Here is an 18,720-nt window from a genome sequence, read left to right on the forward strand (position 1 = left end):
GTACTGTTTTCTATCAGTTGGCAAGGTGCGCACACAATCCCAGTGTTGTACAGCTTGCTTCTTCACCTTCCCGAAGCTGCCGCTCTCGCCGGCTGCCGGAGCCCAAGAAGCGGCTTCTTCGCGCAAAGACGATTGTGCCGCTCACAGCGCTCTCCTTAGCGCGGCTTCTGCCGAAAGACGCCCGGCAGCGGCTCTTACCTCCGGAGAGCATCCTACCTTCCTCTTTAGCTCCTCTTCTCATCTACACCTCGGCAACAAGCTTTTCCACTATGTCTGGCTAGGAAAAACTGTGCCAGCACAGAAAACATCTCCCATCGTGTTCTAGAAGTTGCACGGATGTCTGCCAAGTGTTTGGCAGGAAGAAAAGAAAAGTTGTCCAAAACAGCTTCCAATCGAATGTTCCTGTGATTGGAAAAGTCAGGAGAGTGCAAAGGTACTGTTTTCTATCAGTTGGCAAGGTGCGCACACAATCCCAGTGTTGTACAGCTTGCTTCTTCACCTTCCCGAAGCTGCCGCTCTCGCCGGCTGCCGGAGCCCAAGAAGCGGCTTCTTCGCGCAAAGACGATTGTGCCGCTCACAGCGCTCTCCTTAGCGCGGCTTCTGCCGAAAGACGCCCGGCAGCGGCTCTTACCTCCGGAGAGCATCCTACCTTCCTCTTTAGCTCCTCTTCTCATCTACACCTCGGCAACAAGCTTTTCCACTATGTCTGGCTAGGAAAAACTGTGCCAGCACAGAAAACATCTCCCATCGTGTTCTAGAAGTTGCACGGATGTCTGCCAAGTGTTTGGCAGGAAGAAAAGAAAAGTTGTCCAAAACAGCTTCCAATCGAATGTTCCTGTGATTGGAAAAGTCAGGAGAGTGCAAAGGTACTGTTTTCTATCAGTTGGCAAGGTGCGCACACAATCCCAGTGTTGTACAGCTTGCTTCTTCACCTTCCCGAAGCTGCCGCTCTCGCCGGCTGCCGGAGCCCAAGAAGCGGCTTCTTCGCGCAAAGACGATTGTGCCGCTCACAGTGCTCTCCTTAGCGCGGCTTCTGCCGAAAGACGCCCGGCAGCGGCTCTTACCTCCGGAGAGCATCCTACCTTCCTCTTTAGCTCCTCTTCTCATCTACACCTCGGCAACAAGCTTTTCCACTATGTCTGGCTAGGAAAAACTGTGCCAGCACAGAAAACATCTCCCATCGTGTTCTAGAAGTTGCACGGATGTCTGCCAAGTGTTTGGCAGGAAGAAAAGAAAAGTTGTCCAAAACAGCTTCCAATCGAATGTTCCTGTGATTGGAAAAGTCAGGAGAGTGCAAAGGTACTGTTTTCTATCAGTTGGCAAGGTGCGCACACAATCCCAGTGTTGTACAGCTTGCTTCTTCACCTTCCCGAAGCTGCCGCTCTCGCCGGCTGCCGGAGCCCAAGAAGCGGCTTCTTCGCGCAAAGACGATTGTGCCGCTCACAGTGCTCTCCTTAGCGCGGCTTCTGCCGAAAGACGCCCGGCAGCGGCTCTTACCTCCGGAGAGCATCCTACCTTCCTCTTTAGCTCCTCTTCTCATCTACACCTCGGCAACAAGCTTTTCCACTATGTCTGGCTAGGAAAAACTGTGCCAGCACAGAAAACATCTCCCATCGTGTTCTAGAAGTTGCACGGATGTCTGCCAAGTGTTTGGCAGGAAGAAAAGAAAAGTTGTCCAAAACAGCTTCCAATCGAATGTTCCTGTGATTGGAAAAGTCAGGAGAGTGCAAAGGTACTGTTTTCTATCAGTTGGCAAGGTGCGCACACAATCCCAGTGTTGTACAGCTTGCTTCTTCACCTTCCCGAAGCTGCCGCTCTCGCCGGCTGCCGGAGCCCAAGAAGCGGCTTCTTCGCGCAAAGACGATTGTGCCGCTCACAGCGCTCTCCTTAGCGCGGCTTCTGCCGAAAGACGCCCGGCAGCGGCTCTTACCTCCGGAGAGCATCCTACCTTCCTCTTTAGCTCCTCTTCTCATCTACACCTCGGCAACAAGCTTTTCCACTATGTCTGGCTAGGAAAAACTGTGCCAGCACAGAAAACATCTCCCATCGTGTTCTAGAAGTTGCACGGATGTCTGCCAAGTGTTTGGCAGGAAGAAAAGAAAAGTTGTCCAAAACAGCTTCCAATCGAATGTTCCTGTGATTGGAAAAGTCAGGAGAGTGCAAAGGTACTGTTTTCTATCAGTTGGCAAGGTGCGCACACAATCCCAGTGTTGTACAGCTTGCTTCTTCACCTTCCCGAAGCTGCCGCTCTCGCCGGCTGCCGGAGCCCAAGAAGCGGCTTCTTCGCGCAAAGACGATTGTGCCGCTCACAGTGCTCTCCTTAGCGCGGCTTCTGCCGAAAGACGCCCGGCAGCGGCTCTTACCTCCGGAGAGCATCCTACCTTCCTCTTTAGCTCCTCTTCTCATCTACACCTCGGCAACAAGCTTTTCCACTATGTCTGGCTAGGAAAAACTGTGCCAGCACAGAAAACATCTCCCATCGTGTTCTAGAAGTTGCACGGATGTCTGCCAAGTGTTTGGCAGGAAGAAAAGAAAAGTTGTCCAAAACAGCTTCCAATCGAATGTTCCTGTGATTGGAAAAGTCAGGAGAGTGCCAAGGTACTGTTTTCTATCAGTTGGCAAGGTGCGCACACAATCCCAGTGTTGTACAGCTTGCTTCTTCACCTTCCCGAAGCTGCCGCTCTCGCCGGCTGCCGGAGCCCAAGAAGCGGCTTCTTCGCGCAAAGACGATTGTGCCGCTCACAGTGCTCTCCTTAGCGCGGCTTCTGCCGAAAGACGCCCGGCAGCGGCTCTTACCTCCGGAGAGCATCCTACCTTCCTCTTTAGCTCCTCTTCTCATCTACACCTCGGCAACAAGCTTTTCCACTATGTCTGGCTAGGAAAAACTGTGCCAGCACAGAAAACATCTCCCATCGTGTTCTAGAAGTTGCACGGATGTCTGCCAAGTGTTTGGCAGGAAGAAAAGAAAAGTTGTCCAAAACAGCTTCCAATCGAATGTTCCTGTGATTGGAAAAGTCAGGAGAGTGCAAAGGTACTGTTTTCTATCAGTTGGCAAGGTGCGCACACAATCCCAGTGTTGTACAGCTTGCTTCTTCACCTTCCCGAAGCTGCCGCTCTCGCCGGCTGCCGGAGCCCAAGAAGCGGCTTCTTCGCGCAAAGACGATTGTGCCGCTCACAGCTGCTCTCCTTAGCGCGGCTTCTGCCGAAAGACGCCCGGCAGCGGCTCTTACCTCCGGAGAGCATCCTACCTTCCTCTTTAGCTCCTCTTCTCATCTACACCTCGGCAACAAGCTTTTCCACTATGTCTGGCTAGGAAAAACTGTGCCAGCACAGAAAACATCTCCCATCGTGTTCTAGAAGTTGCACGGATGTCTGCCAAGTGTTTGGCAGGAAGAAAAGAAAAGTTGTCCAAAACAGCTTCCAATCGAATGTTCCTGTGATTGGAAAAGTCAGGAGAGTGCAAAGGTACTGTTTTCTATCAGTTGGCAAGGTGCGCACACAATCCCAGTGTTGTACAGCTTGCTTCTTCACCTTCCCGAAGCTGCCGCTCTCGCCGGCTGCCGGAGCCCAAGAAGCGGCTTCTTCGCGCAAAGACGATTGTGCCGCTCACAGTGCTCTCCTTAGCGCGGCTTCTGCCGAAAGACGCCCGGCAGCGGCTCTTACCTCCGGAGAGCATCCTACCTTCCTCTTTAGCTCCTCTTCTCATCTACACCTCGGCAACAAGCTTTTCCACTATGTCTGGCTAGGAAAAACTGTGCCAGCACAGAAAACATCTCCCATCGTGTTCTAGAAGTTGCACGGATGTCTGCCAAGTGTTTGGCAGGAAGAAAAGAAAAGTTGTCCAAAACAGCTTCCAATCGAATGTTCCTGTGATTGGAAAAGTCAGGAGAGTGCAAAGGTACTGTTTTCTATCAGTTGGCAAGGTGCGCACACAATCCCAGTGTTGTACAGCTTGCTTCTTCACCTTCCCGAAGCTGCCGCTCTCGCCGGCTGCCGGAGCCCAAGAAGCGGCTTCTTCGCGCAAAGACGATTGTGCCGCTCACAGTGCTCTCCTTAGCGCGGCTTCTGCCGAAAGACGCCCGGCAGCGGCTCTTACCTCCGGAGAGCATCCTACCTCTTCCTCTTTAGCTCCTCTTCTCATCTACACCTCGGCAACAAGCTTTTCCACTATGTCTGGCTAGGAAAAACTGTGCCAGCACAGAAAACATCTCCCATCGTGTTCTAGAAGTTGCACGGATGTCTGCAAGTGTTTGGCAGGAAGAAAAGAAAAGTTGTCCAAAACAGCTTCCAATCGAATGTTCCTGTGATTGGAAAAGTCAGGAGAGTGCAAAGGTACTGTTTTCTATCAGTTGGCAAGGTGCGCACACAATCCCAGTGTTGTACAGCTTGCTTCTTCACCTTCCCGAAGCTGCCGCTCTCGCCGGCTGCCGGAGCCCAAGAAGCGGCTTCTTCGCGCAAAGACGATTGTGCCGCTCACAGTGCTCTCCTTAGCGCGGCTTCTGCCGAAAGACGCCCGGCAGCGGCTCTTACCTCCGGAGAGCATCCTACCTTCCTCTTTAGCTCCTCTTCTCATCTACACCTCGGCAACAAGCTTTTCCACTATGTCTGGCTAGGAAAAACTGTGCCAGCACAGAAAACATCTCCCATCGTGTTCTAGAAGTTGCACGGATGTCTGCCAAGTGTTTGGCAGGAAGAAAAGAAAAGTTGTCCAAAACAGCTTCCAATCGAATGTTCCTGTGATTGGAAAAGTCAGGAGAGTGCCAAGGTACTGTTTTCTATCAGTTGGCAAGGTGCGCACACAATCCCAGTGTTGTACAGCTTGCTTCTTCACCTTCCCGAAGCTGCCGCTCTCGCCGGCTGCCGGAGCCCAAGAAGCGGCTTCTTCGCGCAAAGACGATTGTGCCGCTCACAGTGCTCTCCTTAGCGCGGCTTCTGCCGAAAGACGCCCGGCAGCGGCTCTTACCTCCGGAGAGCATCCTACCTTCCTCTTTAGCTCCTCTTTCATCTACACCTCGGCAACAAGCTTTTCCACTATGTCTGGCTAGGAAAAACTGTGCCAGCACAGAAAACATCTCCCATCGTGTTCTAGAAGTTGCACGGATGTCTGCCAAGTGTTTGGCAGGAAGAAAAGAAAAGTTGTCCAAAACAGCTTCCAATCGAATGTTCCTGTGATTGGAAAAGTCAGGAGAGTGCAAAGGTACTGTTTTCTATCAGTTGCAAGGTGCGCACACAATCCCAGTGTTGTACAGCTTGCTTCTTCACCTTCCCGAAGCTGCCGCTCTCGCCGGCTGCCGGAGCCCAAGAAGCGGCTTCTTCGCGCAAAGACGATTGTGCCGCTCACAGTGCTCTCCTTAGCGCGGCTTCTGCCGAAAGACGCCCGGCAGCGGCTCTTACCTCCGGAGAGCATCCTACCTTCCTCTTTAGCTCCTCTTCTCATCTACACCTCGGCAACAAGCTTTTCCACTATGTCTGGCTAGGAAAAACTGTGCCAGCACAGAAAACATCTCCCATCGTGTTCTAGAAGTTGCACGGATGTCTGCCAAGTGTTGGCAGGAAGAAAAGAAAAGTTGTCCAAAACAGCTTCCAATCGAATGTTCCTGTGATTGGAAAAGTCAGGAGAGTGCAAAGGTACTGTTTTCTATCAGTTGGCAAGGTGCGCACACAATCCCAGTGTTGTACAGCTTGCTTCTTCACCTTCCCGAAGCTGCCGCTCTCGCCGGCTGCCGGAGCCCAAGAAGCGGCTTCTTCGCGCAAAGACGATTGTGCCGCTCACAGCTGCTCTCCTTAGCGCGGCTTCTGCCGAAAGACGCCCGGCAGCGGCTCTTACCTCCGGAGAGCATCCTACCTTCCTCTTTAGCTCCTCTTCTCATCTACACCTCGGCAACAAGCTTTTCCACTATGTCTGGCTAGGAAAAACTGTGCCAGCACAGAAAACATCTCCCATCGTGTTCTAGAAGTTGCACGGATGTCTGCAAGTGTTTGGCAGGAAGAAAAGAAAAGTTGTCCAAAACAGCTTCCAATCGAATGTTCCTGTGATTGGAAAAGTCAGGAGAGTGCAAAGGTACTGTTTTCTATCAGTTGGCAAGGTGCGCACACAATCCCAGTGTTGTACAGCTTGCTTCTTCACCTTCCCGAAGCTGCCGCTCTCGCCGGCTGCCGGAGCCCAAGAAGCGGCTTCTTCGCGCAAAGACGATTGTGCCGCTCACAGCGCTCTCCTTAGCGCGGCTTCTGCCGAAAGACGCCCGGCAGCGGCTCTTACCTCCGGAGAGCATCCTACCTTCCTCTTTAGCTCCTCTTCTCATCTACACCTCGGCAACAAGCTTTTCCACTATGTCTGGCTAGGAAAAACTGTGCCAGCACAGAAAACATCTCCCATCGTGTTCTAGAAGTTGCACGGATGTCTGCCAAGTGTTTGGCAGGAAGAAAAGAAAAGGTTGTCCAAAACAGCTTCCAATCGAATGTTCCTGTGATTGGAAAAGTCAGGAGAGTGCAAAGGTACTGTTTTCTATCAGTTGGCAAGGTGCGCACACAATCCCAGTGTTGTACAGCTTGCTTCTTCACCTTCCCGAAGCTGCCGCTCTCGCCGGCTGCCGGAGCCCAAGAAGCGGCTTCTTCGCGCAAAGACGATTGTGCCGCTCACAGCGCTCTCCTTAGCGCGGCTTCTGCCGAAAGACGCCCGGCAGCGGCTCTTACCTCCGGAGAGCATCCCTACCTTCCTCTTTAGCTCCTCTTCTCATCTACACCTCGGCAACAAGCTTTTCCACTATGTCTGGCTAGGAAAAACTGTGCCAGCACAGAAAACATCTCCCATCGTGTTCTAGAAGTTGCACGGATGTCTGCCAAGTGTTTGGCAGGAAGAAAAGAAAAGTTGTCCAAAAACAGCTTCCAATCGAATGTTCCTGTGATTGGAAAAGTCAGGAGAGTGCAAAGGTACTGTTTTCTATCAGTTGGCAAGGTGCGCACACAATCCCAGTGTTGTACAGCTTGCTTCTTCACCTTCCCGAAGCTGCCGCTCTCGCCGGCTGCCGGAGCCCAAGAAGCGGCTTCTTCGCGCAAAGACGATTGTGCCGCTCACAGTGCTCTCCTTAGCGCGGCTTCTGCCGAAAGACGCCCCGGCAGCGGCTCTTACCTCCGGAGAGCATCCTACCTTCCTCTTTAGCTCCTCTTCTCATCTACACCTCGGCAACAAGCTTTTCCACTATGTCTGGCTAGGAAAAACTGTGCCAGCACAGAAAACATCTCCCTTCGTGTTCTAGAAGTTGCACGGATGTCTGCCAAGTGTTTGGCAGGAAGAAAAGAAAAGTTGTCCAAAACAGCTTCCAATCGAATGTTCCTGTGATTGGAAAAGTCAGGAGAGTGCCAAGGTACTGTTTTCTATCAGTTGGCAAGGTGCGCACACAATCCCAGTGTTGTACAGCTTGCTTCTTCACCTTCCCGAAGCTGCCGCTCTCGCCGGCTGCCGGAGCCCAAGAAGCGGCTTCTTCGCGCAAAGACGATTGTGCCGCTCACAGCGCTCTCCTTAGCGCGGCTTCTGCCGAAAGACGCCCGGCAGCGGCTCTTACCTCCGGAGAGCATCCTACCTTCCTCTTTAGCTCCTCTTCTCATCTACACCTCGGCAACAAGCTTTTCCACTATGTCTGGCTAGGAAAAACTGTGCCAGCACAGAAAACATCTCCCTTCGTGTTCTAGAAGTTGCACGGATGTCTGCCAAGTGTTTGGCAGGAAGAAAAGAAAAGTTGTCCAAAACAGCTTCCAATCGAATGTTCCTGTGATTGGAAAAGTCAGGAGAGTGCCAAGGTACTGTTTTCTATCAGTTGGCAAGGTGCGCACACAATCCCAGTGTTGTACAGCTTGCTTCTTCACCTTCCCGAAGCTGCCGCTCTCGCCGGCTGCCGGAGCCCAAGAAGCGGCTTCTTCGCGCAAAGACGATTGTGCCGCTCACAGCGCTCTCCTTAGCGCGGCTTCTGCCGAAGACGCCCGGCAGCGGCTCTTACCTCCGGAGAGCATCCTACCTTCCTCTTTAGCTCCTCTTCTCATCTACACCTCGGCAACAAGCTTTTCCACTATGTCTGGCTAGAAAAACTGTGCCAGCACAGAAAACATCTCCCATCGTGTTCTAGAAGTTGCACGGATGTCTGCCAAGTGTTTGGCAGGAAGAAAAGAAAAGTTGTCCAAAACAGCTTCCAATCGAATGTTCCTGTGATTGGAAAAGTCAGGAGAGTGCAAAGGTACTGTTTTCTATCAGTTGGCAAGGTGCGCACACAATCCCAGTGTTGTACAGCTTGCTTCTTCACCTTCCCGAAGCTGCCGCTCTCGCCGGCTGCCGGAGCCCAAGAAGCGGCTTCTTCGCGCAAAGACGATTGTGCCGCTCACAGTGCTCTCCTTAGCGCGGCTTCTGCCGAAAGACGCCCGGCAGCGGCTCTTACCTCCGGAGAGCATCCTACCTTCCTCTTTAGCTCCTCTTCTCATCTACACCTCGGCAACAAGCTTTTCCACTATGTCTGGCTAGGAAAAACTGTGCCAGCACAGAAAACATCTCCCATCGTGTTCTAGAAGTTGCACGGATGTCTGCCAAGTGTTTGGCAGGAAGAAAAGAAAAGTTGTCCAAAACAGCTTCCAATCGAATGTTCCTGTGATTGGAAAAGTCAGGAGAGTGCAAAGGTACTGTTTTCTATCAGTTGGCAAGGTGCGCACACAATCCCAGTGTTGTACAGCTTGCTTCTTCACCTTCCCGAAGCTGCCGCTCTCGCCGGCTGCCGGAGCCCAAGAAGCGGCTTCTTCGCGCAAAGACGATTGTGCCGCTCACAGTGCTCTCCTTAGCGCGGCTTCTGCCGAAAGACGCCCGGCAGCGGCTCTTACCTCCGGAGAGCATCCTACCTTCCTCTTTAGCTCCTCTTCTCATCTACACCTCGGCAACAAGCTTTTCCACTATGTCTGGCTAGGAAAAACTGTGCCAGCACAGAAAACATCTCCCATCGTGTTCTAGAAGTTGCACGGATGTCTGCCAAGTGTTTGGCAGGAAGAAAAGAAAAGTTGTCCAAAACAGCTTCCAATCGAATGTTCCTGTGATTGGAAAAGTCAGGAGAGTGCAAAGGTACTGTTTTCTATCAGTTGGCAAGGTGCGCACACAATCCCAGTGTTGTACAGCTTGCTTCTTCACCTTCCCGAAGCTGCCGCTCTCGCCGGCTGCCGGAGCCCAAGAAGCGGCTTCTTCGCGCAAAGACGATTGTGCCGCTCACAGCGCTCTCCTTAGCGCGGCTTCTGCCGAAAGACGCCCGGCAGCGGCTCTTACCTCCGGAGAGCATCCTACCTTCCTCTTTAGCTCCTCTTCTCATCTACACCTCGGCAACAAGCTTTTCCACTATGTCTGGCTAGGAAAAACTGTGCCAGCACAGAAAACATCTCCCATCGTGTTCTAGAAGTTGCACGGATGTCTGCCAAGTGTTTGGCAGGAAGAAAAGAAAAGTTGTCCAAAACAGCTTCCAATCGAATGTTCCTGTGATTGGAAAAGTCAGGAGAGTGCAAAGGTACTGTTTTCTATCAGTTGGCAAGGTGCGCACACAATCCCAGTGTTGTACAGCTTGCTTCTTCACCTTCCCGAAGCTGCCGCTCTCGCCGGCTGCCGGAGCCCAAGAAGCGGCTTCTTCGCGCAAAGACGATTGTGCCGCTCACAGTGCTCTCCTTAGCGCGGCTTCTGCCGAAAGACGCCCGGCAGCGGCTCTTACCTCCGGAGAGCATCCTACCTTCCTCTTTAGCTCCTCTTCTCATCTACACCTCGGCAACAAGCTTTTCCACTATGTCTGGCTAGGAAAAACTGTGCCAGCACAGAAAACATCTCCCATCGTGTTCTAGAAGTTGCACGGATGTCTGCCAAGTGTTTGGCAGGAAGAAAAGAAAGGTTGTCCAAAACAGCTTCCAATCGAATGTTCCTGTGATTGGAAAAGTCAGGAGAGTGCAAAGGTACTGTTTTCTATCAGTTGGCAAGGTGCGCACACAATCCCAGTGTTGTACAGCTTGCTTCTTCACCTTCCCGAAGCTGCCGCTCTCGCCGGCTGCCGTAGCCCAAGAAGCGGCTTCTTCGCGCAAAGACGATTGTGCCGCTCACAGCGCTCTCCTTAGCGCGGCTTCTGCCGAAAGACGCCCGGCAGCGGCTCTTACCTCCGGAGAGCATCCTACCTTCCTCTTTAGCTCCTCTTCTCATCTACACCTCGGCAACAAGCTTTTCCACTATGTCTGGCTAGGAAAAACTGTGCCAGCACAGAAAACATCTCCCCTCGTGTTCTAGAAGTTGCACGGATGTCTGCCAAGTGTTTGGCAGGAAGAAAAGAAAAGTTGTCCAAAACAGCTTCCAATCGAATGTTCCTGTGATTGGAAAAGTCAGGAGAGTGCAAAGGTACTGTTTTCTATCAGTTGGCAAGGTGCGCACACAATCCCAGTGTTGTACAGCTTGCTTCTTCACCTTCCCGAAGCTGCCGCTCTCGCCGGCTGCCGTAGCCCAAGAAGCGGCTTCTTCGCGCAAAGACGATTGTGCCGCTCACAGCGCTCTCCTTAGCGCGGCTTCTGCCGAAAGACGCCCGGCAGCGGCTCTTACCTCCGGAGAGCATCCTACCTTCCTCTTTAGCTCCTCTTCTCATCTACACCTCGGCAACAAGCTTTTCCACTATGTCTGGCTAGGAAAAACTGTGCCAGCACAGAAAACATCTCCCTTCGTGTTCTAGAAGTTGCACGGATGTCTGCCAAGTGTTTGGCAGGAAGAAAAGAAAAGTTGTCCAAAACAGCTTCCAATCGAATGTTCCTGTGATTGGAAAAGTCAGGAGAGTGCCAAGGTACTGTTTTCTATCAGTTGGCAAGGTGCGCACACAATCCCAGTGTTGTACAGCTTGCTTCTTCACCTTCCCGAAGCTGCCGCTCTCGCCGGCTGCCGGAGCCCAAGAAGCGGCTTCTTCGCGCAAAGACGATTGTGCCGCTCACAGTGCTCTCCTTAGCGCGGCTTCTGCCGAAAGACGCCCGGCAGCGGCTCTTACCTCCGGAGAGCATCCTACCTTCCTCTTTAGCTCCTCTTCTCATCTACACCTCGGCAACAAGCTTTTCCACTATGTCTGGCTAGGAAAAACTGTGCCAGCACAGAAAACATCTCCCTTCGTGTTCTAGAAGTTGCACGGATGTCTGCCAAGTGTTTGGCAGGAAGAAAAGAAAAGTTGTCCAAAACAGCTTCCAATCGAATGTTCCTGTGATTGGAAAAGTCAGGAGAGTGCCAAGGTACTGTTTTCTATCAGTTGGCAAGGTGCGCACACAATCCCAGTGTTGTACAGCTTGCTTCTTCACCTTCCCGAAGCTGCCGCTCTCGCCGGCTGCCGGAGCCCAAGAAGCGGCTTCTTCGCGCAAAGACGATTGTGCCGCTCACAGCGCTCTCCTTAGCGCGGCTTCTGCCGAAAGACGCCCGGCAGCGGCTCTTACCTCCGGAGAGCATCCTACCTTCCTCTTTAGCTCCTCTTCTCATCTACACCTCGGCAACAAGCTTTTCCACTATGTCTGGCTAGGAAAAACTGTGCCAGCACAGAAAACATCTCCCATCGTGTTCTAGAAGTTGCACGGATGTCTGCCAAGTGTTTGGCAGGAAGAAAAGAAAAGTTGTCCAAAACAGCTTCCAATCGAATGTTCCTGTGATTGGAAAAGTCAGGAGAGTGCAAAGGTACTGTTTTCTATCAGTTGGCAAGGTGCGCACACAATCCCAGTGTTGTACAGCTTGCTTCTTCACCTTCCCGAAGCTGCCGCTCTCGCCGGCTGCCGGAGCCCAAGAAGCGGCTTCTTCGCGCAAAGACGATTGTGCCGCTCACAGTGCTCTCCTTAGCGCGGCTTCTGCCGAAAGACGCCCGGCAGCGGCTCTTACCTCCGGAGAGCATCCTACCTTCCTCTTTAGCTCCTCTTCTCATCTACACCTCGGCAACAAGCTTTTCCACTATGTCTGGCTAGGAAAAACTGTGCAGCACAGAAAACATCTCCCATCGTGTTCTAGAAGTTGCACGGATGTCTGCCAAGTGTTTGGCAGGAAGAAAAGAAAAGTTGTCCAAAACAGCTTCCAATCGAATGTTCCTGTGATTGGAAAAGTCAGGAGAGTGCAAAGGTACTGTTTTCTATCAGTTGGCAAGGTGCGCACACAATCCCAGTGTTGTACAGCTTGCTTCTTCACCTTCCCGAAGCTGCCGCTCTCGCCGGCTGCCGGAGCCCAAGAAGCGGCTTCTTCGCGCAAAGACGATTGTGCCGCTCACAGTGCTCTCCTTAGCGCGGCTTCTGCCGAAAGACGCCCGGCAGCGGCTCTTACCTCCGGAGAGCATCCTACCTTCCTCTTTAGCTCCTCTTCTCATCTACACCTCGGCAACAAGCTTTTCCACTATGTCTGGCTAGGAAAAACTGTGCCAGCACAGAAAACATCTCCCATCGTGTTCTAGAAGTTGCACGGATGTCTGCCAAGTGTTTGGCAGGAAGAAAAGAAAGTTGTCCAAAACAGCTTCCAATCGAATGTTCCTGTGATTGGAAAAGTCAGGAGAGTGCCAAGGTACTGTTTTCTATCAGTTGGCAAGGTGCGCACACAATCCCAGTGTTGTACAGCTTGCTTCTTCACCTTCCCGAAGCTGCCGCTCTCGCCGGCTGCCGGAGCCCAAGAAGCGGCTTCTTCGCGCAAAGACGATTGTGCCGCTCACAGCGCTCTCCTTAGCGCGGCTTCTGCCGAAAGACGCCCGGCAGCGGCTCTTACCTCCGGAGAGCATCCTACCTTCCTCTTTAGCTCCTCTTCTCATCTACACCTCGGCAACAAGCTTTTCCACTATGTCTGGCTAGGAAAAACTGTGCCAGCACAGAAAACATCTCCCATCGTGTTCTAGAAGTTGCACGGATGTCTGCCAAGTGTTTGGCAGGAAGAAAAGAAAAGTTGTCCAAAACAGCTTCCAATCGAATGTTCCTGTGATTGGAAAAGTCAGGAGAGTGCAAAGGTACTGTTTTCTATCAGTTGGCAAGGTGCGCACACAATCCCAGTGTTGTACAGCTTGCTTCTTCACCTTCCCGAAGCTGCCGCTCTCGCCGGCTGCCGGAGCCCAAGAAGCGGCTTCTTCGCGCAAAGACGATTGTGCCGCTCACAGTGCTCTCCTTAGCGCGGCTTCTGCCGAAAGACGCCCGGCAGCGGCTCTTACCTCCGGAGAGCATCCTACCTTCCTCTTTAGCTCCTCTTCTCATCTACACCTCGGCAACAAGCTTTTCCACTATGTCTGGCTAGGAAAAACTGTGCCAGCACAGAAAACATCTCCCTTCGTGTTCTAGAAGTTGCACGGATGTCTGCCAAGTGTTTGGCAGGAAGAAAAGAAAAGTTGTCCAAAACAGCTTCCAATCGAATGTTCCTGTGATTGGAAAAGTCAGGAGAGTGCAAAGGTACTGTTTTCTATCAGTTGGCAAGGTGCGCACACAATCCCAGTGTTGTACAGCTTGCTTCTTCACCTTCCCGAAGCTGCCGCTCTCGCCGGCTGCCGGAGCCCAAGAAGCGGCTTCTTCGCGCAAAGACGATTGTGCCGCTCACAGTGCTCTCCTTAGCGCGGCTTCTGCCGAAAGACGCCCGGCAGCGGCTCTTACCTCCGGAGAGCATCCTACCTTCCTCTTTAGCTCCTCTTCTCATCTACACCTCGGCAACAAGCTTTTCCACTATGTCTGGCTAGGAAAAACTGTGCCAGCACAGAAAACATCTCCCATCGTGTTCTAGAAGTTGCACGGATGTCTGCCAAGTGTTTGGCAGGAAGAAAGAAAAGTTGTCCAAAACAGCTTCCAATCGAATGTTCCTGTGATTGGAAAAGTCAGGAGAGTGCCAAGGTACTGTTTTCTATCAGTTGGCAAGGTGCGCACACAATCCCAGTGTTGTACAGCTTGCTTCTTCACCTTCCCGAAGCTGCCGCTCTCGCCGGCTGCCGGAGCCCAAGAAGCGGCTTCTTCGCGCAAAGACGATTGTGCCGCTCACAGTGCTCTCCTTAGCGCGGCTTCTGCCGAAAGACGCCCGGCAGCGGCTCTTACCTCCGGAGAGCATCCTACCTTCCTCTTTAGCTCCTCTTCTCATCTACACCTCGGCAACAAGCTTTTCCACTATGTCTGGCTAGGAAAAACTGTGCCAGCACAGAAAACATCTCCCATCGTGTTCTAGAAGTTGCACGGATGTCTGCCAAGTGTTTGGCAGGAAGAAAAGAAAAGTTGTCCAAAACAGCTTCCAATCGAATGTTCCTGTGATTGGAAAAGTCAGGAGAGTGCAAAGGTACTGTTTTCTATCAGTTGGCAAGGTGCGCACACAATCCCAGTGTTGTACAGCTTGCTTCTTCACCTTCCCGAAGCTGCCGCTCTCGCCGGCTGCCGGAGCCCAAGAAGCGGCTTCTTCGCGCAAAGACGATTGTGCCGCTCACAGTGCTCTCCTTAGCGCGGCTTCTGCCGAAAGACGCCCGGCAGCGGCTCTTACCTCCGGAGAGCATCCTACCTTCCTCTTTAGCTCCTCTTCTCATCTACACCTCGGCAACAAGCTTTTCCACTATGTCTGGCTAGGAAAAACTGTGCCAGCACAGAAAACATCTCCCATCGTGTTCTAGAAGTTGCACGGATGTCTGCCAAGTGTTTGGCAGGAAGAAAAGAAAAGTTGTCCAAAACAGCTTCCAATCGAATGTTCCTGTGATTGGAAAAGTCAGGAGAGTGCAAAGGTACTGTTTTCTATCAGTTGGCAAGGTGCGCACACAATCCCAGTGTTGTACAGCTTGCTTCTTCACCTTCCCGAAGCTGCCGCTCTCGCCGGCTGCCGGAGCCCAAGAAGCGGCTTCTTCGCGCAAAGACGATTGTGCCGCTCACAGTGCTCTCCTTAGCGCGGCTTCTGCCGAAAGACGCCCGGCAGCGGCTCTTACCTCCGGAGAGCATCCTACCTTCCTCTTTAGCTCCTCTTCTCATCTACACCTCGGCAACAAGCTTTTCCACTATGTCTGGCTAGGAAAAACTGTGCCAGCACAGAAAACATCTCCCTTCGTGTTCTAGAAGTTGCACGGATGTCTGCCAAGTGTTTGGCAGGAAGAAAAGAAAAGTTGTCCAAAACAGCTTCCAATCGAATGTTCCTGTGATTGGAAAAGTCAGGAGAGTGCAAAGGTACTGTTTTCTATCAGTTGGCAAGGTGCGCACACAATCCCAGTGTTGTACAGCTTGCTTCTTCACCTTCCCGAAGCTGCCGCTCTCGCCGGCTGCCGGAGCCCAAGAAGCGGCTTCTTCGCGCAAAGACGATTGTGCCGCTCACAGTGCTCTCCTTAGCGCGGCTTCTGCCGAAAGACGCCCGGCAGCGGCTCTTACCTCCGGAGAGCATCCTACCTTCCTCTTTAGCTCCTCTTCTCATCTACACCTCGGCAACAAGCTTTTCCACTATGTCTGGCTAGGAAAAACTGTGCCAGCACAGAAAACATCTCCCATCGTGTTCTAGAAGTTGCACGGATGTCTGCCAAGTGTTTGGCAGGAAGAAAAGAAAAGTTGTCCAAAACAGCTTCCAATCGAATGTTCCTGTGATTGGAAAAGTCAGGAGAGTGCAAAGGTACTGTTTTCTATCAGTTGGCAAGGTGCGCACACAATCCCAGTGTTGTACAGCTTGCTTCTTCACCTTCCCGAAGCTGCCGCTCTCGCCGGCTGCCGGAGCCCAAGAAGCGGCTTCTTCGCGCAAAGACGATTGTGCCGCTCACAGTGCTCTCCTTAGCGCGGCTTCTGCCGAAAGACGCCCGGCAGCGGCTCTTACCTCCGGAGAGCATCCTACCTTCCTCTTTAGCTCCTCTTCTCATCTACACCTCGGCAACAAGCTTTTCCACTATGTCTGGCTAGGAAAAACTGTGCCAGCACAGAAAACATCTCCCATCGTGTTCTAGAAGTTGCACGGATGTCTGCCAAGTGTTTGGCAGGAAGAAAAGAAAAGTTGTCCAAAACAGCTTCCAATCGAATGTTCCTGTGATTGGAAAAGTCAGGAGAGTGCAAAGGTACTGTTTTCTATCAGTTGGCAAGGTGCGCACACAATCCCAGTGTTGTACAGCTTGCTTCTTCACCTTCCCGAAGCTGCCGCTCTCGCCGGCTGCCGGAGCCCAAGAAGCGGCTTCTTCGCGCAAAGACGATTGTGCCGCTCACAGTGCTCTCCTTAGCGCGGCTTCTGCCGAAAGACGCCCGGCAGCGGCTCTTACCTCCGGAGAGCATCCTACCTTCCTCTTTAGCTCCTCTTCTCATCTACACCTCGGCAACAAGCTTTTCCACTATGTCTGGCTAGGAAAAACTGTGCCAGCACAGAAAACATCTCCCATCGTGTTCTAGAAGTTGCACGGATGTCTGCCAAGTGTTTGGCAGGAAGAAAAGAAAAGTTGTCCAAAACAGCTTCCAATCGAATGTTCCTGTGATTGGAAAAGTCAGGAGAGTGCAAAGGTACTGTTTTCTATCAGTTGGCAAGGTGCGCACACAATCCCAGTGTTGTACAGCTTGCTTCTTCACCTTCCCGAAGCTGCCGCTCTCGCCGGCTGCCGGAGCCCAAGAAGCGGCTTCTTCGCGCAAAGACGATTGTGCCGCTCACAGTGCTCTCCTTAGCGCGGCTTCTGCCGAAAGACGCCGGCAGCGGCTCTTACCTCCGGAGAGCATCCTACCTTCCTCTTTAGCTCCTCTTCTCATCTACACCTCGGCAACAAGCTTTTCCACTATGTCTGGCTAGGAAAAACTGTGCCAGCACAGAAAACATCTCCCATCGTGTTCTAGAAGTTGCACGGATGTCTGCCAAGTGTTTGGCAGGAAGAAAAGAAAAGTTGTCCAAAACAGCTTCCAATCGAATGTTCCTGTGATTGGAAAAGTCAGGAGAGTGCAAAGGTACTGTTTTCTATCAGTTGGCAAGGTGCGCACACAATCCCAGTGTTGTACAGCTTGCTTCTTCACCTTCCCGAAGCTGCCGCTCTCGCCGGCTGCCGGAGCCCAAGAAGCGGCTTCTTCGCGCAAAGACGATTGTGCCGCTCACAGTGCTCTCCTTAGCGCGGCTTCTGCCGAAAGACGCCCGGCAGCGGCTCTTACCTCCGGAGAGCATCCTACCTTCCTCTTTAGCTCCTCTTCTCATCTACACCTCGGCAACAAGCTTTTCCACTATGTCTGGCTAGGAAAAACTGTGCCAGCACAGAAAACATCTCCCATCGTGTTCTAGAAGTTGCACGGATGTCTGCCAAGTGTTTGGCAGGAAGAAAAGAAAAGTTGTCCAAAACAGCTTCCAATCGAATGTTCCTGTGATTGGAAAAGTCAGGAGAGTGCAAAGGTACTGTTTTCTATCAGTTGGCAAGGTGCGCACACAATCCCAGTGTTGTACAGCTTGCTTCTTCACCTTCCCGAAGCTGCCGCTCTCGCCGGCTGCCGGAGCCCAAGAAGCGGCTTCTTCGCGCAAAGACGATTGTGCCGCTCACAGTGCTCTCCTTAGCGCGGCTTCTGCCGAAAGACGCCCGGCAGCGGCTCTTACCTCCGGAGAGCATCCTACCTTCCTCTTTAGCTCCTCTTCTCATCTACACCTCGGCAACAAGCTTTTCCACTATGTCTGGCTAGGAAAAACTGTGCCAGCACAGAAAACATCTCCATCGTGTTCTAGAAGTTGCACGGATGTCTGCCAAGTGTTTGGCAGGAAGAAAAGAAAAGTTGTCCAAAACAGCTTCCAATCGAATGTTCCTGTGATTGGAAAAGTCAGGAGAGTGCAAGGTACTGTTTTCTATCAGTTGGCAAGGTGCGCACACAATCCCAGTGTTGTACAGCTTGCTTCTTCACCTTCCCGAAGCTGCCGCTCTCGCCGGCTGCCGGAGCCCAAGAAGCGGCTTCTTCGCGCAAAGACGATTGTGCCGCTCACAGTGCTCTCCTTAGCGCGGCTTCTGCCGAAAGACGCCCGGCAGCGGCTCTTACCTCCGGAGAGCATCCTACCTTCCTCTTTAGCTCCTCTTCTCATCTACACCTCGGCAACAAGCTTTTCCACTATGTCTGGCTAGGAAAAACTGTGCCAGCACAGAAAACATCTCCCATCGTGTTCTAGAAGTTGCACGGATGTCTGCCAAGTGTTTGGCAGGAAGAAAAGAAAAGTTGTCCAAAACAGCTTCCAATCGAATGTTCCTGTGATTGGAAAAGTCAGGAGAGTGCCAAGGTACTGTTTTCTATCAGTTGGCAAGGTGCGCACACAATCCCAGTGTTGTACAGCTTGCTTCTTCACCTTCCCGAAGCTGCCGCTCTCGCCGGCTGCCGGAGCCCAAGAAGCGGCTTCTTCGCGCAAAGACGATTGTGCCGCTCACAGTGCTCTCCTTAGCGCGGCTTCTGCCGAAAGACGCCCGGCAGCGGCTCTTACCTCCGGAGAGCATCCTACCTTCCTCTTTAGCTCCTCTTCTCATCTACACCTCGGCAACAAGCTTTTCCACTATGTCTGGCTAGGAAAAACTGTGCCAGCACAGAAAACATCTCCCATCGTGTTCTAGAAGTTGCACGGATGTCTGCCAAGTGTTTGGCAGGAAGAAAAGAAAAGTTGTCCAAAACAGCTTCCAATCGAATGTTCCTGTGATTGGAAAAGTCAGGAGAGTGCAAAGGTACTGTTTTCTATCAGTTGGCAAGGTGCGCACACAATCCCAGTGTTGTACAGCTTGCTTCTTCACCTTCCCGAAGCTGCCGCTCTCGCCGGCTGCCGGAGCCCAA

The sequence above is a fragment of the Melospiza melodia genome, assembly GCF_035770615.1.
Source record: "Melospiza melodia melodia isolate bMelMel2 chromosome 10 unlocalized genomic scaffold, bMelMel2.pri SUPER_10_unloc_1, whole genome shotgun sequence".
Classification (NCBI taxonomy): domain Eukaryota; kingdom Metazoa; phylum Chordata; class Aves; order Passeriformes; family Passerellidae; genus Melospiza; species Melospiza melodia.